Below are 14,162 nucleotides of genomic sequence, written 5' to 3'. Positions count from 1 at the left end.
CTCCTCATAGAATTTTTGACCTTGATACTTTTCTGTGGGTTATGTTGCTATGAGTTTCATTTTTCTTTTTTGTTTTTCAAGATAGGGTCTCACTGTAGCAAGGCTGCAGTAGAGTATGTTGATTTCAGCTCACTGCAACCTCTTCCTCCTGGACTCCAGTGATCCTCCCACCTCAGACTCCCAAGTAGCTGGAACTATAGGCACACTCCTGGGATTTAATCATAAGAAAACAATACAGCAACAACAAAAAGCCAAGTGCATAAAGGTATTTATGACAGCATCATCTGAGGCAACAAAAAAATGGAAACAGCTCACGTGTCCACCAATAAGGGACAGGCTGAGTAAATTTTGGTATGGAATATTCTGTAACCATAAAAATGATTACTATGAAGATTATATACCAAATGCTTGCTCCTCAAAACTACAGGCACACTCCTCAGCTAAGTGTGTGTGTGTGTGTGTGTGTGTGTGTATTTTTTTTCCTGTAGAGACAGCATTGCCCAGGCTGATCTCAAACTCCTGGGCTCAAGCAATCTGCCCACATTGGCCTCCCAAAGTGCTGGGATTACAGGTGTGAGTCACTACACCCAGACTTGAGTTTCATTTTTAAAATTTTGTTCAGCTAGCTTTCAAAATTTCACAGAGCTCCCTCTTCTGTTGTTTTCATGTAGTGCCAAAAAAATGGCAATCTGCATTCTAAAATTAAAAAGTTTATTTTAAAAAGTTTTCTTTTGAGATTTCCTAGTTTTTTTCTTCTTCTCCACTTTTATCTAAACCTTCTTTAGTTTCTTCTGTACTTATCTTATTCAATTTTGATTCCCCTCCTAGAAGTTTCCTTAGTTGGGGGCCTGTTTTTAAGTGGCATACCACTTGTGACTCAGTTTCAAGAGGCCATGTTCGAACACTGCCCCAGTCTCTTCAGGCCTTACCTTAGCCCTCTGTTCTCATTCATTATCGAAGTGGACAAACTCCTTCTGGTTTTAGCTGCTGCTCTCAAATTGACCCTCCATGCTTTTCACCATGTCTGATGTTTTCTTGTAATTCTCAGGTCCATTGGATGTCCTGTTGCTTCCCACTGCTTTCTCCCTCTCAGATGCCAATACTACGTCTGTGGTTGTTAGCGACTGCATTTTGTCACCTAGCTTTATTATAAAAGTTGTCCCCAGGTCTCTAGTTTTGTTAGCTAATTGCTCTGTTTTTTAATGTGGTGATTCTAGAAGATTCATATACTATGCTCCTCTGCTCCTGCCATCTTCCTAGAATCCCAATACTATCTATCATTTTTTTAGATTGGAGCAGGGTAGACATGTGAGCTGTTTTCATTTTTCTGCTGCCTCAGATGATGCTGTCATAAATACCTTTGTACGCTTGGCTTTTTGTTGCTGCTGAATTATTTTCTTATGATAAAATCCCAAGAGTAGGATTACTGGGTCAAGAGTAGGAACATCTCTCTGGATCTGGCAATCTATAATCTGAAAATGTGTTTTCGGAATTCTTTTTCTTTTTATAGGGGAAAGGTTGAGGCTCAGTTGATGGTGGTAAGGATCACATGAGGGAAATAGGCCTGTTTCCCTGACCTGCTAGCCCCAGATCACTGATAGTCTACCCTTTCCCCAGCCATCAGTCTTTCCTATTTATTTTATTCAATTTTTATCATTCATTTAACCAATCTTTCTTAGGAGCTTACTATGTATCAGGCACTATGATTTCTCTCTGCCACACTGCAGTGAATTCCAGAAGTGAATCTAATACACAGAATGTAAAGAGACCCAATCCAGATGTGCCCTAGACTATCCTCCCTGAGGACTATGAAGGGTACTGAAGTTTGTCCTCACCGGGGTTCCTGCAACCTTCCAACATGTCATGGAACCCTAGAATCTCTCGCCTAGACAGATCTGGTATTAGCAATCTATCCCATTCCATAGGCAGCCTTGGTCCCATGGTAGGGCAGTCCTGAGCAGGAAAGGGAGAGCCTAAGCAACCTCAACTGCACCAGCTGATCCAGTTGCCCCGATATCATCTTGATACTCCTGTTCCCCAAACTGGTAAGCTAGAAGTGACCCCAGGGTCTCCTAACCACAACCTAACAGCTATATTGAGTCAGTCTATATACCTGACTTTCAGCCTCAGTTTCCTTCAGTCTGTCTTTTCAGTGCCTCCTCCCCCTCTCCCTTCCCACCGAAAACTGAGACTTGTTTCGAACCCAGGTCCTCTTAGGATGGGTTCTGGCTGTGGTTCTGAGTTCCTGCCATCCCTGGCTAGAATCCTTTTACATCGGGGCTGACTGACCCTGCTCCACTAGTTGACTCTATGTGTTTGAAGTGAACAAACTCTTTCCAGTCTTAGCTGCTGCTCTCAAGCAGCAGACCAGTTGACTCGTGGGACTAGTCCATGACCAGTTGACTTGTGGGACTGACTAGTCCATGGTACTGAGAAGCATATATAACTTGTATCCAAGCCTGCTAAGTTATTAGTAATAATCACAGTGTTCTAAAGGTGAGGACCCCAAGGGCTACAGAGTAAATGTACACAAATAGCAAGTTTGTATCATGTTAGGCCTAGAGCTCAAAATTTTTGCAATCTAGTCCCCTCCATAGGCAGACTTAGCCCCATTCTAAGGTAAACTGCTTTCCTCCTAGTGTATGCCTAGAAATTTAGGAAAATATTCTAAAGCAGAAGCCCAATTACAAGGCCTGAGACCCACAGAGTGGGGGAGAAGAGAAGAACCCAGGATTTGAGAATAAAATAAGTTCTACTTTTTAAAACAGGGGAATGAATCAGGAAAGTCTTGAGCAGCAGAACTGATTTTATGGGGAGCCCTAGACCATCAGGCTGGATGTAGTCATCTTAAGATGTGTCTTACCTCTTAAGAATATACCAGGAACCTGGATCAGGGCTGGGCTGATAGGTGAGAAGAGACAAGGTAGAAAATTGAGGAAGGATATGGGGATGAGGAACCAGGCTGGACCTGACACAGAGATGGTCAAGTAGCCCACATGTTAGTTGAAACCTCCCTGCTTCATGAGTCTTGGATAACAATTGGCTTGAAATACACAACTTCATGGCCTGTGGAAGTCTACAGCTTTCTCCAAAATTTCTGTAAATACCTAGGACACATACATTATCCTGTCCTGGTCTCTCGGAGATAATGTTCTTTGAGTAGTCTTTGCTCTGTACTGCATCAATCAAAGCAAAAATTTAGCTCTTTCGAAGAAAAAAATCTGAATATACCATATATGAATTTAATAGACTGTGCTGAAAATATTGGGAGGGGTATCACAGAAAGGGAGTCTCCTCATTCACTGTACCCTGAACAACCTAAAAGTCCTCATTCCTCATTGCACATTCTTGCACTCAGCAGTCCTTGTCAGCCACCCACTTAAGATGGTTTTCTCTATGGGCTTCAACACTACACCTACCCTCACCTCACTGCACCCACCCTCGCACACTCCTCTGGTTCTTCTGTTTCCTTCTCTCTTCTCTCTCCTTTGTTCTTTCTTCTACATCAAATCTCTCCAAAGACAGACATAAATTCCTTTCCTTATCTCATGCAGAGTCTCTAGGGGACGAGAAGGAATTACACCTCTGTTGCTTCATTATGAAACTCTTTTTTTCAAGCAAAAACACTTTCTTCCCATCAAGAATTCTAGCGCCAGATGTTAATTAAGGTAATCCAAAAAATTACTCAATACACATGTGTAAACAAAAAGTATGCAGTTATTCTGTTGGGTAGTTCATGCCAGACCAAGCACTATGATAGTCCTATTCAAATGGACTAATAAGAATGTTTAGAACATCCTGTCTCATTTAGGAGTATGCCCTTGATCGTAAAAGCTGAGCTGAATCCCAGAACTGAACCTGGGAAAACTTGATTTGTCTTGTGCCCTTTGAAAGTATTTTTACAAACTGCTCCTGTAGCAGCAGTTTGTAAAATACTTTCAAAGGGCACAAGATGGTGTGCTGCTTTTATTAGATAAGACAAAAAGTAAGTGGTACCTATGGTAACCAGAAAGTTTCAAGGTTTTTCAGACCTGTGTGGACTCTTAAGGTATTTTCAGCTTGCAAACTTTGAGCTGAACTGTGATATCAAACCAGTTGCAAAAATTGGCATGGGCAAAAATGCAATGGTCATTTCATGTGGTCAAATCAGGTGACCAGCTAAACAATGAAACTTCAAAGTATGTGGCTTGTTCCAGTTGCTACCTAATGGTGTAAAACAACAACTAGTTTATTATTCTCAAGGATTATATGGGTCAGGAATTTGGGAAGGACATGACAAGGACAGCTTGTGTTTGTGTTTGCTCCACAACATCTAGAGTCTTAGCTGGAAAGTCTCAAGGCTGAGGGTTACTGAATAGCTGGGAGCTGGAATTATCTGACTCTTTCACTCATGTGTCTTGGTGTTTGATGTCAGTAAGTCTATTTATGACCTCCTTATCTGGGGTTTCTCAGAATGTGCTGGTTAAGTTCTGTGGTAAGAAGCCTTTAAAATGGTCTCCAATGATTTCCACCTGCTGGTATTCGCAGCCTTGTGTAATCTTACCTGCTTGATTAAATTGCTTCTAACCCATAGAATATGGCAACATTGAAGAAATACTTCTGCTATGACTAGGTCACAAAATAATCTCTCTCTCTCTCTCTCTCTCTCTCTCTCTTTCTCTCTCTCTCTCTCTCTCTCTCTCCCCCACCCCTCCCTCTCTCCCTCCCTCCCTTCCTCCCACTCCCTCACTTTGATGAAGGAAACTGCCACATTGAAGAAGCTCACATGGCAAGGAATTGAGTGTTACCCTGGCCTATAGCTATACAAAACTAATGGTCTTCAATCCAACAACCCCCAAAGAAGAATCCCGCCAAAAAACACACAAAAAGAACACATAAGTGACTTTGGAAGGTAGATTCTTCCCCATTCAAACCTTCAGATGAGACCCCAGCCCTGATCAAAACCTTGATTATTATAGGCTTATGAAAGATCCTGAAGCAGAAAACACAGTTAAACCATGGTTAAATTACTAACTCAGAAACACTGTGGGATTGATAATAAATGTGTATTGTCTTAAACTGCTAAGTTTTGGGATGATTTGTTACATAGCAATAGATATCTACTACAGGTTCCAAGAGCAAGTATCTCACAAGAACCAGGCAGAAACCATAGCTTTTATGACCTGGGATCAGAAATTACATAGTATCACTTCTCCCAAATTCACAGGCCTGCACAGATTCAAGCAGATAGCATATAGACCCCCATCTCTCACAAGGAGGAGTGTACAAGAGTCAACACGTTATCATAAGAAGAACATGTGGGAGGAGAGATGCTGCTGTGGCCATCTTTGGAGAACACAATCTGCCCTGTGGCTCTTTGGCCTTGACCCATAGCATGGCCTGATCTGCTCATGTGAAAATTTCAAGAAATATTTATGTTGTTTTGCTATTTTGAAATTGAGGTTTTGTTTGTCTTCCTCCTGACATGTCTCCTCGTGCTTTTAAGAAATTCTCAAGCAATTTATCAGCATGTCACAAGATTAATGGGAGTTTCCCCTCCTGCAACCAGGGAGCCCTCAGAACCATAATTTCCAAGAATGTGAATGACTTTCTGAAGAATAAGATCCTCTCCACTTAAGAGTGACTCCTAATAAGTTACAACACTGCTCTGGCTACATGTTCTGAAACATTCCTGTATTTCCCCACACTCCATACCAGTTGAGGAGAAAGAAGACAGTGAACAAAGAGAATATGAACACTCAGGCTGGGCAGACTCCAGTGATATTTCCAGTACTCCATAAACTCACAGAACTTCTGAACACAAAGGACTCTCAAAGATCGATCAATTCAGTTTATACTGAAAATGATAGTAGCTACATTTAGTGAGACCTGACTGTAGCAGTATGCCCTTTATAGCTGAATGAAGTAGACATTAGTGTCTAATGCAACCCAAGTATGTCAGACTTGACGAGTTTGTAAACCCATGCTTCTATTTAATGTACCATCATTGCAGCTTGAGCCTCATCCTACTTGATTTCATGAAATCCAGGATTTTATTCAGTTCTACTGGGGAGCTCTTACATGGTCCACCCATTTCCTCTGTACTTTCCATCTCTGCCAGCTGCCTGGCCCCAGATGGTGGACTCCTGTGTTTGAACACCTGCTTCCTTTGGGATACAACTTTCCTAAGCCCACTGTTGTGCCCCAGCATGGGCTGTAGAGTCCCCTCCACCATTTCGCTATTGTGATAACACAGACTAGGCTGAAACTTCTAACGAGGCATTACCAAAGGCTTGAAGAGAAAACACAATTATGACAGAGAAAAACCACGATTACAACAGAGAGAAACTTGAAACTCAGTACCTTTGCTCAAATTCCCCAGTCTCTGGGTTTGACTTCTAGATTGCTCTCTGCTGCTGCCATGGAGGAAGAGCCAGCCTGCCTACCCACAGTGGGAATATACTCCATTCTACAAATCCCTGAGGTTCAGATAAAGGAGGCAGTTATTCCCCCCTCACTTTAACCTAAGCCCCATGTCTTTAGTCTTTATTTCCTGCCTTGGGATTGATTGTGTTCCATCAGGCCTGAGACTTAATGTATCTATTTCAAGGAAACTCCATCTTCTAAACAATAACAGAACAAGCATTCTAGCCATAGAACATCATGTGTGATAATAACAGCCCGGTCAATGCTGAGTCTTATAAAGCCCAGTTAAGTTCTTTTCCTCATTCTCTCCTCTAGCATGAGTCGTGATCATGGTTTTACAGTCATCTAGCCATCTTTAGTGTCTCAGCTCTTGAGTTTCTATGACTGTTTAGTTGAAAAATGGCTTATTCAGTCTAGCATGATGGTTCACACCTATAATCCCAGCACTTTGGGAGGCCAACGGGGGGCCAATTGCTTGAGCTCAGTTCAAGACTAGCCTGGGCAACATGGCAAAACCTCATCTCTACAAAAAATACAAAAATTAGCTGGGCACAGTGCCCTGTAGTCCCAACTACTTGGGAAGCTGAGGTGAGAGGATCGCTTGAGGAATTTGAGGCTGCAGTAAGCAGAGATCATGCCATTGCACTCCAGCCAGGGCAACACAGCAAGACTGTCTCAAAAAACAAAAAAGAAAAGAAAAAGAAAACTGGCTTATCCATTAGAAAATTTTCCAGAGCAAGCAATAATAAAGTGGCAAATAATAGTGTAAATACCTAGGACATTTTAGGCTGGGCATGGTGGCTCTCACTTATAATCCCAGCACTTTGAAAGGCTGAGGTGGGAGGATCAGTTGAGCCCAGGAGTTCGAGACCACCCTGGGCAACATAGTGAGACTCCACTTCTACAAAAAATAAAAATAAAGAAATTAGCCAGGTATGGTGGCACGTAACTATACTCCTAGCTACTCAGGAGACTAAGGTGGGAGGACTGAGGGAAGGGAAGGGACAGGACGGGAGGGGAGGGGAGGAGATTAATTCTCCCTAATATGCAGACATTTTACACAATTTTGCCAAACATTTTAGTTCTTAGAGTCATAGTAGCAGACTGTGAGGTAAGATTGTTTTCTCTATATTTGCATAAGGCCTCTAAGCAACATTTTCTGAGACATTTCCTCTGTAAAGACATAAAAATGTGTACAGATTATAAATGACAGTTCTTTTTCAGCCTCTATTTCTCAAGTGATCCAAAAATATTCGGGTCTAATCTCAGCCAAGTTCACCTTGTTATATCCACTTATGGACAGAGGAAGCTGAGGTTGTGTGAAATCCAATTTGCCTCAATTACACAATTAGAAAATGGGGCTGGGCATGGTGGCTCATGCCTATAATCCCAGCACTTTGGGAGGCCAAAGAGGGAGAATCACTTGAACCCAGGAGTTTGAGATCAGCTTGGGTGCCACGGGGAGACTTCATCTCTATAAAATATCATAATAATAATTTTTTAAAATTAAACAATAGAAAATGGGAAGGCTGAAATTCAGAACACCAGCTGCCCTAGACGCTCTGGCCCTTGCAACTATATCAGACCACACTTGATCTAAAAGGAAATGTTACATATCACAAAAACATGCTGTGTGAAGACCAGCCAAGCATACAACAAATCAGTCCCATTCAGTTTGGGATTACAAGCAAGACAAACAATAGAGCAGGCTTCAAAATAAACTTCCGTTTCCAGGATGAGAAGGAAACATAGGGACATAAGCTCTTAGGAGACACCTGCAGCGAGCAGGAACCCGTGCCAGAGAAAGGGTATAAAGTGGAGCCTGAAAAGAGGGGACTCCGAGGAGGACACCATGTTCACTCTTCCATCCCACAAACTTTCACCAAGTGCGTCCTTTGTGCCCAGCTTTGTGCTATGAGGCAGGCACATGCTGATGAATCAGTGAGAGGCGCCTGCCCCCTTGGGCCTCACAGTCTGGTAGAAGGGACAAACAAGTAAACATAGAACTTGCATTCCTCTGATTCAGGTGAAAAGGACATCCTGATTAAAATATCTATGGAAGCTCTGAGAATATTTGTGCCCAATCACAGTAAAGGCCAGGACTGATTGTCATTTCCTTTGTTTAACCAACTCTCTTACACCTAGGGTAGAATCCCTGGGACCAACCATCCCTTCAGGTCTCTGGAGCAGCTCACCTTCCTCGTAATCATTTTATCCTGGGATGTTTCAGCCTTTGAGGTACAATGTGTGACTAAGACCACTGTCAACAGGCAATGACACAAAGCATCTGTCTTCTGGCAAAGACCAGCTGAGCAAATGCTTAACTCAGAAGGCTGTTACAGTTTCTGTGAAAACAAATTATATCAGCGCTTAACCCAGGAGTCTCCCCACCAGGTTAAAGAGTGTTTTCTTTTGTGAGTGTGTGCTCCTACCTCACGCAGCATGAAGGAACTCTGCATAGGGCATAGTGGCACAAAGTCTCCATATCTCAGAGCTTGGTGATGCCACCAAGAAGACTTCTTGCAAAATCGGCTTAGCAGGGGGCAGATATTCTGAGACTCCTCAGCATGCAAAGAACCCTGTTCTGTGGGAGCAATTTTGCTTTTAACACTGGGGTACATTGATAATATTTTATATTTTTTGAAAAGACACACAGGAGGTCAGCCAAGGTCATGGACTCCCAAGGAAACAAACATTTACTGGTTGGCTTCCGTGGGCCAGGTGCTGGGTGGAGATTTCACTTACCTTATCTCATTTAATTATACCCCAGTATGTTCAGCCCCATGGCATTACTCTGGACCTACCTTAAGGCCAGCACTTCATAAAGATACCTTTAAAGCAATAGTGAATAAAGCAGATTCTACCACTAACTCCATGGGGACATAGAAGGGACATTTATATTGCAGATCATAGGTAAATCTTAATCTTCAAGAGATCTGTTGTACAACACGGTGACTATAGTTAATAACGATGTCTTGCATTCTGGAATATTGCTAAGAGAGTAGATTTCAAGTGTTCTTACCACAAAAAAAAAAGTACATGAGGTAATGCATATGTCAGTTAGCTCAATTAAGCCACTCTGCAATGTATACCTATTTTGAAAATCATGTTGTACACAACAAATACGTACAGTTTTGCCAATTAAATACATAGGTAACTTTGTAAAAAAAAAATACTCTCAGTTTAAGGCCTCCGTTGTCTTCTCCCTTCTTTCCCTTTCCATTTTCTCTACTTGCCTGTGACAGTTTCTTCTTTCTCTCCCTCCCCGCTTCTCTCTGCCTCCCCATTTACACAGCTTCTTTGAAATCTCCTCATCTTCCCCTGTCACTTGCCTAACCCCACACACAAAAGCCTAATAATAGCCAAAAGAAAAGAATATCCAATTACCCCTTAAGCAAGATCCTTGTGAGCCTCAGTTCGTCTCATTCATTCATTTAACAAATAGTTGTCAAGTGCCCAGCACTGTTTTGGGTGCAGGAGATTATCAGTGAACATGACAGACAAAAATCTCTGCCCTCATGTAGCTTCCATAATCCTTATAGCAATACATTTTTACATATAAGAAAACAGAGGTTCAGACTCAATTTATCCTACAGAGTCAGATACTTGGGGTGCAGGGGCAAATTCCAGCCCAGTAAAAGCATCTGGCAGGACCCAATGAGGGCTTCAGAGGCCCAGTCAGCACTATGGGGTCTGGTGGTGAGACTTGGTGCCTGGAGCCTGGAAAACGAGGGGAAGGGACTCAAGTGTCATATTACAAGGATGGCCCTTGGAAACAAATACATCGGGTTCAAGTTCAAGCTCAGCTACTTACTTGGACTAGTTAAGTTACTTAATTCTCTCTAAGTCTTAGTTTTCTTATCTGTAAAATGGGACAAAAATTAAATTTACCTTAGACTGTGATTACAGCCGGGTGCGGTCCCTCACGCCTGTAATCCCAGCACTTTGGGAGGCCGAGGCGGGCGGATCACGAGGTCAAGAGATAGAGACCATCCTGGCCAACATGGTGAAACCCCGTCTCTACTAAAAGTATAAAAAGTTAGCCGGGCACGGTGGTGCGCGCCTGTAGTCCCAGCTACTCGGGAGGCTGAGGCAGGAGAAGTGCTTGAAACCGGAAAACGGAAGTTGCATTGAGCCGAGATCGCGCAGCTGCAGTCCAGCCTGGCGATAGAGTGAGACTCTGTCTCAAAAAAAAAAAAAAAGAAAAAGACTGTGATTATATTCATACACACTGTGTATATGTACACAGATACAATCATTAAATTCTCAGAATCTTAAGTTGTGCTAAAATCATATATGTATAAGTAGTTGAACACAGAGTAAATACCGTAAATATTAGTTGCTAATTATTTTTTTACATTTGTAATTATTATTAGGTATAAAAATTGGTCTCCTTAGTAAAGAACCCCATAATTTGTCAGCCCAGCTCCCTTCTTTTTCTGGGAACAGACTTTCTCCCAGTCACCTCCCCACCCATCCCCAACCTCCTGACCAACTCCATCCAGGAGGTTTCCATGGAAGTCACATTTTGGTACAATATGACCTCTCCCCGAAGCACTTGAACCAAGCTTGACTTATCAGAGTCCTTTCCCAGGAAGCTTGTCACTGGAATAGGAAAGACGTCAGTCTCTAGGTAACAAAATCTGTTTCTACTAGCAGCCATGTTTTCAGCCACATAGACTGAGGAGCAGAAATCAGTCTGCAATAAGAACAAATAATGAAATTGGTGTGCAGATAGAAGTGGAGACAGGATATGAGGAGCTGTACCAACATTTGAGGGCTGGTTCCACTTCACTGAGTTCCAGGAGACAATTCTGTAAGTAAATACCTCATTTTTCTCAAGCCGGTTTGATTCGGGATGTTATGCCTTGCCATTAATGAGTCTTAATTAACTACAGGTCTAATCCAGCAGACTTGGCCTTGATATATGGGTCATACCAGCCTCTAAGAGAACTTCTCTGAAGAGAAATTCAATTTCTCCGTAATAGTCAGGATCAGTTATCCCAAGCCAGTTTAGTAGCCCTCTCCTTTTCCCGTTGATTCACTGGCATCATGAGTCCAATGTGACCAAGTAAGTGGTCATCTTCACTGCAATTGCTGTGCTCCCCCGAGGAAATATTCTTCCCCTGAAAAACAAGACTTCTAAACCAGCAGAGCCTAAAGTTTTAGAAATAGGAAGACAAAATTTCATAGTGGATGACTAAATGTAATAATAATAATTCTCTCATTTCCACTTCTTGATTCCTGAACCCAGAAAAAAAAAATGGCTAAGGGAGAAATAGCAACATACGTTGGTCACTAATTTAGGACATATGCTACATCCTGGAGGACACTGCCCCAGCTCTACAAGGTGTTTGCACCCAGCTGGCACTGTAAATATGTCTTCCAAAGGTCATTCTACCACTTTGTCAGGCCAGCTGCTCCAAGGTTATGGGGAATTTTGCAAGACTAGTGAATTCCATGAGCATGAGCCCATTGCCACACTTCATGTGCTGTGAGTTCCCTGGTCAAAACCAATGCTCTGTGAAATACCATGTGAATAACACATTCTGCAAATCCCTGGATGGTGGTTTCGTTAGAAGCATTATGAGCAGGAAAGACAAATCTTTATCCATAATAAGTGTCTATTCATTCCAGTGAGAACAAAGTTCTGTCATTTCCATGATGAAAGTGATCCTTTATAATCGACTTTTCACCAGGTGGCTAACTGGTATTCCCAGGGAATGGTGCCATAAGAAATGCTGTGTTGATCTCTGCTGTTGGCAGTTTGGACACTCAGCAGTGGTGATTCGAAGTCCATGTTGCTGAGCCCCTGAATAGCCCTGTGGACCATTTTATGTGGCTTCCATAGAACAAAAAAGGGGCTGGGCATGGTCGCTCATGCCTGTAATCCCAACACTTTGGGAGGCTGAGGTAGGTGGGTCATGAGGTCAGGAAATCAAGACCATCCTGGTCAATATGGTGAAACCCCATCTTCACTAAAAATACAAAAATTAGCTGGGTGTGGTGGTGCATGCCTGTAATTCCAGCTACTCAGGAGGCTGAGGCAGGAGAATCACTTGGACCCTGGAAGCAGAGATTGCAGTAAGTGAAGATCACACCCACTGTACTCCAGCCTGGCAACAGAGCGAGACTCTGTATCAAAAAAAAAAAAACGGGGAGGGCAGGGGACCTGGGGAAAGAGGGTAATAAATGACAAAACCAGTAATCTCATCTACCTACTTATTAAGATCTTATTCTGATGAGATTACTGTTTGGTGAGCATTCACATGGGATATAATATCTTCCCATTCTGTCCAAATTCATGAAGTCTGCAGCTACAAACCTCTTTCTCATCTCTCCCTGTCACCAGTTTTTCAATCATGATCCTTCTAAGGTTTGGGCATCCAGCCAAACCATTAGCCACTACTCTGAGTCAATATAGATTCATATTGTCCACTTCACCCCTATCTTTCAAAGCCATGCCATGGTGGAACTGCAGTGGCACAACCATCTACTCTTGGGCAGTGCCAGCATATTGTACAGAACCATCCTTAAACAAGAACTGGAATTTTTTCTCTTCAGCCAACTTGTTATAGGGAACTCTCCAAAAAGACACAGACACAGGTTGAGAGGGAAGAGAAATTAATTAACATAGATTTCAAATTAATACAGATAATCATAATAGATAATATTTACTAAACATGTAATGTGTACCAGACACAGTTCTAGATGCTTTACATGTCTTATCTCCTTAATTCTCACAATAATATTCCCATTTTATAGATGAGAGAATTGAGGCACAGAGATTTAATAACCTGCTCCAAATCACAAAGCCATTAGGTAGTAAAGCTGGGAATAGAACCCATACCTTCTCATTCTGGAACCATCATGCGATTCTGCCTTGTATGATAAAACAAATTCACATATGTTTTTGCAAGTTACATTGTAAACCCCCAAAATTAATATTCCAGTTCCTATAGAAATCCTAACCTGGAACTGTGTCTTTTCAACAGAGGGTTATTTTAATATACATTTTTAGATATAACAGGTGCAAGAGGGCTGCTGAAAATGTTATTATGTGCCAATGTCAACTTATCTTAGATCTCAATATGATTTTCAACTTAAAATGAAACAATATAGGACAAAAAATATGATGCTTCTTATTCAAAGATAATGTCTCTTCAACAGAACCTACCTTCAAATAACTGAAACTTAAGGCAGGAGTTCAAAGAAGAGGACTTTACTACAAAAAAAATGAGAGTTTCCATATGTTGAAGCCCAGAAACATCATTTTCAACATCCTCTGTGTCTCACAGTTAAATAATCATAGACAAAAAGTTGTATACAAGTTTTAAAACATCTAAAGTGGAAAACTAAGCTGTATCAGTGAAATATTTTTTGATATTTCAGACTACAAAAGGCAGGCTGGAAGTTAGAGTTTAGATGCTAAAATATTGACATTTCCCACATGTTCTGGTGGTTTATGGAGATAGAATACTTGAAGTCAGCACTGTCCTAGTTTTTCAAAGTATACAGCAATGTTGCTTCTCTGGCCTCTGGAAGGATTTTTGTAATAGAAAATTAATATGTATTTGTAGATGCAGAGAGGAAATTTTGAAGAGGCACAGCAATCTGAGGATTGTGATTCTGCTAGGGATGGGAGTAGAAATGGAGCTGGTTGGAAAGCAGAGAACTTATATGCTTCAATTTTTTTAATACAGCTTCAAACCATGTATTTGGTTTTGGTTTTTGGTTTTTGGTTTTTTTTTTTTGAG

At 41.7% G+C, this 14,162-nt stretch overlaps 1 long non-coding RNA gene across 6 annotated transcripts in view; it reads left to right on the top strand.

Annotated features, from left to right (window-relative positions):
- The window catches only part of LOC103796215 (uncharacterized), a 42,723-nt gene that overhangs the window by 11,807 nt on the left and 16,754 nt on the right, over nucleotides 1-14,162 (top strand). For all 6 annotated transcript variants that reach the window (XR_013523300.1, XR_013523298.1, XR_013523302.1 and 3 more), the window contains exon 3: nucleotides 5,207-11,221. This is a non-coding gene — a long non-coding RNA (uncharacterized LOC103796215). The remainder of the gene's footprint in view (nucleotides 1-5,206; nucleotides 11,222-14,162) is intronic.

Source organism: Callithrix jacchus, chromosome 10 (assembly GCF_049354715.1).
Source record: "Callithrix jacchus isolate 240 chromosome 10, calJac240_pri, whole genome shotgun sequence".
NCBI lineage: Eukaryota > Metazoa > Chordata > Mammalia > Primates > Cebidae > Callithrix > Callithrix jacchus.
Note: the sequence above shows the minus strand (reverse complement) of the source record. Positions and strands in the feature narration are given on the sequence as shown.